Here is a 9,337-nt window from a genome sequence, read left to right on the forward strand (position 1 = left end):
CCAGGGATCGAATCAGGGTCTTCTGCATTACAGGCAGATTCTTCACCATATGAGTACCAGGGAAGCCCAAGCTACTGTTAACTTTTCACAATGACTAACTCAGAGCTACCTTGATAAGGCACCATACATGAAGGATAGGGATTCTTTACAGAAGTGTTTTTGACACTATTTTGATGATTCACCTAACGCTCTGTTCTATAAGAAATCAGGATAGTGTCAACCTCTTACACTTTATGAATGAATACATGTATTCAATAGAAATTGGGGTTATTTAAATTCAGTATTCTCTCCTGGAAAATTCCATGGACAGAAAAGTCTTGTGGGCTACAGTCCATGGAATCACAGAGAGTCTGACACAACTGAGTGACTGAGCACAACTCTTCTTTGGTAATATGGAGTATATGTTTGCTCTCCTAGAATATCCATGTAATCATAACCCTACTTCATGTCTCCCTAAAAATAAGGCTCTTTCACTGTTTCACTAGTGTCAGTAGAGAAAGTCACATTATTTGTTTATTTGTTTGTTTATAAGAGTCAGAAATATATTAACCTCTGATGATCTAGAGTGCCAATTACTCACAGGAAACTCCACTCAGGGCCAAATATCATCCATATTATCTACTCCTCAAAGCTCCACAGAGAAGAGACAAAAGTTTTCCTCACCTAGACTGAGTTATTTCCACAGTTCGATCCTAAGGGAGTCTGGAAATGGTACCCCTGTTTCCCTACTTGAACTCTGAACCAGTTCAGAAAACCAAAAATTTAGGCAAAAAGATATTTTTTAAAACTTTGGAACCAAAAGATGCCACATCACAGGTTGGATTCTCCAAGAGCAGATACTGAGACAGAGTTTGAGTTCAAGATGTAAGAAGAGACTAAAGGAAGGGCGAGGAAGCAGGATTGAGCAGAGGAAAGAGTCACACTGTGGTGCAGACCCAAGGAAAATCTGTCCAACCTGGCAAGAAGCTGTGGAGTAAAGAAACACTGCCCGTGAGAGTCATCCCAGAAAGGACTGAAAGATCTGAGCCTTCAAACCCCCTCCTAGCTCATTCACCACATGTGGGCTGCCCCCAGAAGAGCACAGCTGTGAGCAGGCATCTGGCTCCACACGGCTGAGGCAGACCCTAAAAGAACAGGAAGCTGGAGGCTCCCTGCCCATCACCCCCTTCCCAGCTGGACAGCAAGTCCTTCCTCTCAGAGGCTCTGGGAGCACATCTTCATGTCTACCCCAGTCCAAGCTGGAGAGCATGGTAAGATGCTTGGCAACAATAGACTTCCCGATAGGACACTAAGTAATCACAGACCTCACACCTCGTTTACAGAATGAAAACCGAAAATTCATAGTATAGAGATGGTTTTCACTAGCAGCTGGACTCTAAAAAAGAAATAAAGGAAGAGATTGAGATATGAATGCCAATTTCTGCTCCCACATTCACCAAAAAAGAGACAATTGAGAACAGAGATATACACACAGACCAGGGGTGATGTGTTAGTAAGGGTGACCCTCCACATGAACAGAGGTGAGTGGTGCTCCCTGTCCTCCACCAACGTAGTCAGAGAACTTGACAGTCAGTTAAAGGCAGTATCAGTCAGTTCAGTTCAGTCGCTCAGTCGTGTCCAACTCTTTGAGACCCCATGAATCGCAGCACACCAGGCCTCCCTGTCCATCACCAACTCCTGGAGTTCACCCAAACTCATGTGCATCTAGTCGGTGATGCCATAGCTAGCTTATTATCATTTTTAGGTCTCCAGATTATAATCATAAATCAAAACTCTCAGGTATACATATTCCATTTGAAAGGTTGGGGACCAGGGAGTTGGTTTGTTTGGTGGTTGGAAGAGGAACTGGAGTTTGAATTTTTATTCTTGTTGCAATTGCATGTAAAGAAATAGATTTATTTACCAAATCCTAAATAACAAATTTTTTTTTTTAGATTTTCTGAATTCTTTTCTGTCTTAATGCAAAAGTCACAGAGGGGATTTTAATCACTCAGTTGCAAAGAAATATACATTGCAAGTGGCAATTCAGCAACCAGACTGATTCCCCTCATTCCCCTTTCAGGTGCGTACCTCTTGACACTATAATAATAATAGCATTCTACCACAGAAGGGAGGCTGCTTTGTCAGCCACTTAGGACAGAAAGCACCTAGGAACTCAGACCAAGGAGTTACAGTAAGACCCAGAGAGCATAAGAAGCAAATGTAACCATGGAGACTCCAATTCTTCCGTGAAATGTTTTGGGTGACTTCAGCAGTGACCACAATATGCAAATCACAGATTTTTATGGAAGGAGCATTGACTTTTCAAGGAGTGTCAGTCTTTTCCCAGCCAGTCAGTTTCATTTAAGTAATTGACTAATCCTTCCTTTATGGAAACATGATAATGTTGCTAAGGAATTTTATTTATAAAACAATGGTCACCTGTTTAATGAGGTAAATTTGATATCATGGAGATTTACTCATAACAAGATCATATGACAGCTTGTTCATTTCTGCTTATGCAACTGAGACAAAGCAGTCTTTTAGAACTTATCTAGACTGATGATGTAAAGACTACCCTAAGACCATTTCCTAAAATGACCATTTCCTGGGGTATCTGCCTGAAATAAAACCTAAGCAAGCTAAGAAAAACACAGATCTCTGTTCATCTGAGTCTTCCTGAACCTATACCTTTAACAGGGTTTTATAAAGTCGAACTTCCCTGGTGGCTCAGACGGTAAAAGCATCTGCCTATAATGCAGGGGGCCCGGGTTCAATCCCTGGGTCAGGAAGATCCCCTGGAGAAGGCAATGGCACCCCACTCCAGTACTCTTGCCTGGAAAATCCCATGGATGGAGGAGCTTCAGTCCACAGGGTCACAAAGAGTCAGACAGGACTGAGCAACTTCACTTTCTTTTCTTTACGAAGTCTGGTCCTGTGACCATGTAAACACTCCAAGCACTTGCTAAAAATGTGCATGGCTAGACACCATTTAGTGAATGAGACTAAGAGTCCATGGTCAGTAAGTTCACCAGGTGATTCTAATGCATACAAGAATTTGAGAACTCCTGTTACACCATTATATTGGAACAAGGTCAGAGTCATAATCTGGAGATCAAGCTCAAAAGAAAAATTTGACAAAATTCATTTGACCTTTATTTGGAAACAGTATTTTTCACAAGAGAAAACTACAACTTATTCATTCAATAAATATCTTATCATGTTCCTTCCACATCCAGACCCTGTGTTAAATACAGTAGATTCAAAATATAATGCATAGAAGATTAAAAGAATGGGTCTAGTAGTGCCATACATTATAATTTTAGATTTTCTGAATTCTTTTCAGATCTTGCAATATGCATATCACTAGGAATTAAAATGAGAATTCAGAAAAAATTACACTTCTGCTGAAGTGGAACTATCCTAATAAAGACAAACATTACAAAGTGTGTATAGGATATGATTACATGAATCTAGTTCTCTTCAGGGAAAAGAACAGTGTGGAGGGTAGAGAGACAAGTACATGACCATTTTAAAAATAAAAAGATCTCTTAAAATAAGAGATCAGAGCTTAGACATGATTCCCATCCCAACTGGAGTCAGTTCTTTATACTAGAATCAGAGAGCTGATGAACTTTTGATCTGTCCTTTCTTTCTTTCGAAGCAGAGATCTAAAAGCTGTTTTCAAACAAGATTATGAAGAAAGGATAAAAGGATGATGTATAAATCATGATTGATTTTTCCATGAAGTATCCATGAACTCAGCTGAAACAGACTCCAGACATTAAAACTGCTGCACACATACCACCTGCTATGGTCTGAGCATTTATGTCCCCCAGATCCATACGGTGAGACTGTAATGACAATTGTGATGGTGTAAACAGACAGGGCCTGTGAGATGTGATTAGGTCAAGAGGGTAGAGCCCTCACAAATGAAATTAATACCCATATAAAAGAGATACCAGACAGTGCCCTTGCCTCCTGCTACGATCAAGCCAAGAAGAGGTCGATCTTGGACTTTCCAAACCCCAGAACTGTGAGAAATAAATTCCTGTTGTTTGTAAGTACCCAGTCTGTGGTATTTTGTTACAGCAGCCCAAAGAACTAAGACATTACCAGAACTAACTCCTTGCTTGCTATAAGTTAAACTTGCTCAAGACTGAGCATGTGAGTTTCTATAAAGCTATATGCAAAATGGCTATGATATGAGAAACAATTTAAAAGTATTTAAGCTCCATTTGACCTTCACAACTTTTGTCTATAAAAAGATTTTACAAAGTATTTGTATTTATAAGCTTTGTCCTATGATCAAATTAAACCTAATTAGATGATTTCATCAAGATTTGCCAAAGTCAGAATAAAGAAAAGCATGCACTGAAGAAAAATGGAAAAAGTACATTGTTTTAAAATTAAATGGTGGAACTATGGTTGATTTTCCTACATTTCGTGGATATTTAAAACTGAGAGTATATTACTTTATAAAGAAAACATTTAAAATTAATTTCTTAGGGAGTTTATGACAATAGAATTTTTAAAGTAAAAATAAATCTCCAAATTACCATCGTCAAACAGAAGTTAATGTGAGGCACAGGAGGAAGAACCAACCGAAATGGAGTTTGCACCAAAGAAAGATTTATTAGTTGAGGAGGTACCAACCCCAAAGATGGGAGACCTAGACTCATTTGAAATCCATCTTGCTGGCTGACCGGGTGCAAGTGTTTTAAAAACAAAAATGGTAAAGGAAGGCAGTGTGTTTTTGTGGTTTCAGCTTCCTGATAAGGCATCAGTTTCAAATCTCCATCTTGTGCTTCGATGCATCACTGGGGATTGTGACTGATCTATGTGTTCCTGCAAAGCAAGCTAGTAAATCATGGTCTTGTGATCCCTCCCTTCTTTCTAAGAGAGCAAAAGCAAGGGTTGAGGCATTTTGTTATTTACTTAGAGCCTTTGTGATGGTTCAGGGGTTTCCGTTTTTAAATGATCCTCCTAGTATCATAAATTTTAAGTCTGCTTGGGGCCAGCTGGTTGAAGCCATAGAACCTTATCTCAACAGTTTGGGGTCATAAACCAGGGCATCAGTTTGCTCTATTTAATAATCATGAAAAAAGACTGTGTTGGACTTGCTTTTCCTTTGTTTCTGCCTCAGCTCACTCTCCTAGTCGGAGACCAAAGCCTTTCTACAAACAAGAGGCAGGTGGAGGACACGGCTCTGGGAGGGGGACCCCCATAGGTTCCTGCTTGATTACGTTAAGAGTCTCCAGTGGTCATTGTTTCTTTTTAACCTTATTTCCTTTCTTCTTTTCTAAAAATGTGTTTTAACCTGCAGGCCAGATTGCCTCTATTCTTTATTTTCTAACATTTATAAACCTCAATATTTTTTCCCAAAGAAAAAGTTCTGACTTTCCTTTTTCTCTTCTTTTTTATTACAAGCCCATAAATTCTAACCACAACTGTCCAGTCCACCTCCTATTATTCTCAATAATCTTGACTAACTGACTTTGAAAGCATATTGCTTTAGCACATTAACTTTTGCTGGGCCACCCTTTTTCCACACCTGACTCTCCTACCCTGCAATTTTACATCCATTCTAACTTAACAGTTTTCTAGGTAATAAATTATACATGACATCTGTCTTGTCCTAGTTTTTAAAATCCCTGTAGCCTCTTAAAAGTCTTTTTTAATGTCCTTATTCTCCAGTCCAGACCATCTCTGCTAGTTCCTTTATGTGATCATTTTCTGATTATCTTTTCTTTAATCTTTGCCTTTATACCCTACTCCAGTACTTTCCTCAGTATTTCTTTCCAGTAGTTTTTTTTTGTTAATGCCTTTTTTGTTTCTTAAATTCTTCTTCTTTGTAGCTCACTCTACCAGCCTTGGGCTACTAAAATGTGAATGCTTCTAATTTACCAAAATTGTGACCCTCTACCTACTAAAAATGTAAAGATAAATATACTAGGCTATGACAGAACCTGCCATGCATCAAACCCAGTTCTTATAAGGAATAAAAGTCCAATCCTACCAATTCCCTCCAGATGTTGTCTTGATTGGAAAACACCATATTGTCATTTCTTGGTTTTTTCCATATACTTTTCCCTGTAAACTTTGAAATCCAAATGGAGAATGTGTTCTGTTAATGCTTATAACATCGGTATTTATCACAGAAACCAGCACATGACAGCTGTTGAATAATTATGTTAGATGCAAAGAGCTGACTCATTAGAAAAGACTCTGATGCTGGGAAAGATTTAGGGCAGGAGAGAAGGAGGCAACAAAGGATGAGATGGTTGGATAGCATCACTGACTCGATAGACATGAATTTGAGCAAACTCTGGATGATACTGAAGGACAGGGAAGACTAGCATGCTGCAATCCATGGGGTTGCAAAGAGTTGCACACAACTTAGAGACTGAACAACAATAAAGGTAGATATAGGATCCACTTTCCACAATGCATGAATTCAGAAGCAGGTATGGGAATCCGGATGTCTTCAACTAAGCCAAACATAAAGAAATTTGATAAAAGGTAAAATAATGCCACCCTTCTCACTAACTTTTGTTTAAGAAAATATAATCACTAAATATTATATTTTAGATTATAGTTATAATCATTAAAATTATTTTATGTAGGTCAATGTTGTGGATTATCTTTATATTATATAAATTTACCCATAATTTTGTCTCAGTTTTATTTCTGATATGGTGAAAATCAGTAAATAATAACCCACATAAATAAAAGCTCTTTGGTGTCCTTAATAACTTTGAAGACTCTGAAAGCATCTTAAGACTGGAAAGTTTGAGAACTCCTGTTCTAAATCATCTGGATATACCATGAGTCCCAACACCCCTCAGTGTCTCTCTAAATCTTCCCAGTCTCACTTCTCTGGGGGTCTGGGTCATTTGTTCCAACCACCTCTGCAGTGACCAGTTCTGGGTGGGGTCTCACTCATGTCACCAGTGAAACCTGGTACTACTCTGCCTTTTGCCTGCCTGGTGCGCCTCTCACCTCCCACACAAGCCTTCTCTGTTTAAACTAAGGCAATCATTTTCAAGCTATGTTTAGTGAAGGGTCATTTTTTAATGCAATCCATTGCCAACTGACATGTTATAAAATACAAGAAAAGAGAATTGCTGTAAAAATTAACTGAAAAAAATAAAAAACAAAAGCATACAAAAAAAAAAAAGCCCAACTTTTTACTATTAAATTCAACAGACATAAAATTAATCAAAATGCTATAAAAGTTTCTAACCACTTACTTACAATTTCTGTACTTATCCTATCATGGGTAATAACAGTTTGCTATCCAGAGATCCGGAGAAGGCAATGGCACCCCACTCCAGTACTCTTGTCTGGAAAATCCCATGGCTCATTTTACAATGCATCTTCCTTCTTTGCTCACCCTGAACCTGCTACCTCTACTGCCTAGCACTCAAACTTTAGCTTTGGCCTGAAGATTTGCTTTCTGGGAAGCCCAGAAAATGAAAACAAAAGTCAAGATAGTCTTTGCAACTCACTGAAGTCAGGGGAAACACAGGGGTACAGAAGGTGCAAAATTCATTGTCCTCCCTCTAATGCTGCACACAGCTTGTGCTTCTATTGGCTTCCTCTTTTCCTACCTTTTGGTTGGCATGTTGCAGCTGCTGCAAACTTAATCACTCAACCTATGATGGATCCCTCTATTCAACCTCAAGTCCAGGCACTATGCTTATCTTCATCCTAAAATAAACCATTCAGTCACAGGCAAGGTTCATTTGATCCTTACAATTGACCCTTAAAATTGGTTATTGTGATGAATAGGACATTTATCATAATCTCTGTGGACGGAGAAACTGAGAAACAGAAAGGGGAAGTGATTTGTCCATGGACAGTCAATAATTTTGTGACAGGGTGATAAACAAAACTCAATTACACTGTTTTCTTGTGTTTTCACTTTATATTCTGACAAGAGCAGACAGATTTCCCTGGCCAATACGGACAACTAGCATAGTGCTATGACTCCTATGGCTAATACTTTAACAGAAAAACTGAATATGAAGGTAAAAATCAGTTACTTGCAGAGAGGTCATGGATTCCCTCTTACAGAATGCATTACTTTGAACGCCCCATAAATGTATGATAAATGAAAGAATAAATAAATGGATTATCAATTTAAGCTTGGCATTTTTACAGTCTTCAAGGCTTTAAAATTATTCTGCTAGAAAAAATATCACACACAAATTTCAAGCATATAGGTACCCAGAATCCCCTGGATCAAAGGAAATTGTTTTAATTTGAAGAAAGTGCAGAGTTTAAAACACACACACACACACAAATTCCCTCAGTCAACAATCAACATGACAGGTAGATTGGACTCATTTCAGAATAATGATATAAACCATACAAAGTAAATTTCACACTAAATCTCCATCAGTACATGTGCATTCATTATGAGCAAATGTATCAAGAAGCCTGAAGGCTTGAGAAATACCATCTAAAAAGAGTTATCTAACAAACACTGGCCTTTTAAAGTCTTCTGGCAAATTCTGAGAATGCAATTAACACCAGAATACATAAGCATACAATGCAAGCATGTATGCATCCAAATTGGGAGCATAACCAGTCATCTAGCCAGTAGATGAAAATGTCATTCCGTAGTATGAGTACAGTTTCATGGGCAACTGATAGTGTATGCCGGCTCTATGAATACATTTTCAGTTGGTGACTTGAAGGACCCTGAAACTATAAAGGCAAAGAACAAAACGTTGCTTGAACCAGAGTGTGCTCATTCTGACTTGAAATAACTTGAAAGGAAAAGTGATACTATAAACCAAATAAGTTAAAAAAGCAGAGTACTATAGAAGTTGAAGTCTTACTAGGAAAACAATAGGTGAAACTGTACAGAATTGTGCAAACTGTCCAAATCTTCAGTGTCCAATACTGTAGTCACCAGTTGCATTGTGGGTATTGAAATATGGTTGTGCAACTGAGAACCGAATGTTTGAGACTTCCCTGGCAGTCCAGTGGTCAAGTGTCCACCCTATTACTGCAGGGGGCATGGGTTCAATCCCTGGTAGGGGAACTAAGATCCCACATGCTGTGTGACACAACCAAAAAAGTTAATCTTTTAAATTTTTCAATAAAGATAGCACTTCTTATTATTTAAAAAAGGAACTGAATGTTTAATTTTATTTAATTTTAATTAATGTTTAATTAGATCTAATTTTGAATTTAAAAAAAAACAGTCCTCAATACAGTTATTAGAAAACTTTTATATATATTTGGAACAACTTAGTTGTGTGAATTTACTTTTTAAACTCTAAACTCTAAACAAATCTAAATAAATATCCAGTGTTTTTCTGGTGAAAATTTAGTGCTCAAATGA

The 9,337-nt window shown here is 38.0% G+C and overlaps 1 non-coding gene across 1 annotated transcript; it reads left to right on the forward strand.

The window, feature by feature from the left end:
- Nucleotides 1-2,698: 2,698 nt before the first annotated feature.
- Nucleotides 2,699-2,772, forward strand: TRNAY-AUA (transfer RNA tyrosine (anticodon AUA)). Its single transcript has one exon. It is a non-coding gene; the product is annotated as a tRNA-Tyr (tRNA).
- Nucleotides 2,773-9,337: the final 6,565 nt, after the last annotated feature.

The sequence above is a fragment of the Bos taurus genome, chromosome 4 (assembly GCF_002263795.3).
Source record: "Bos taurus isolate L1 Dominette 01449 registration number 42190680 breed Hereford chromosome 4, ARS-UCD2.0, whole genome shotgun sequence".
Lineage (NCBI taxonomy): Eukaryota > Metazoa > Chordata > Mammalia > Artiodactyla > Bovidae > Bos > Bos taurus.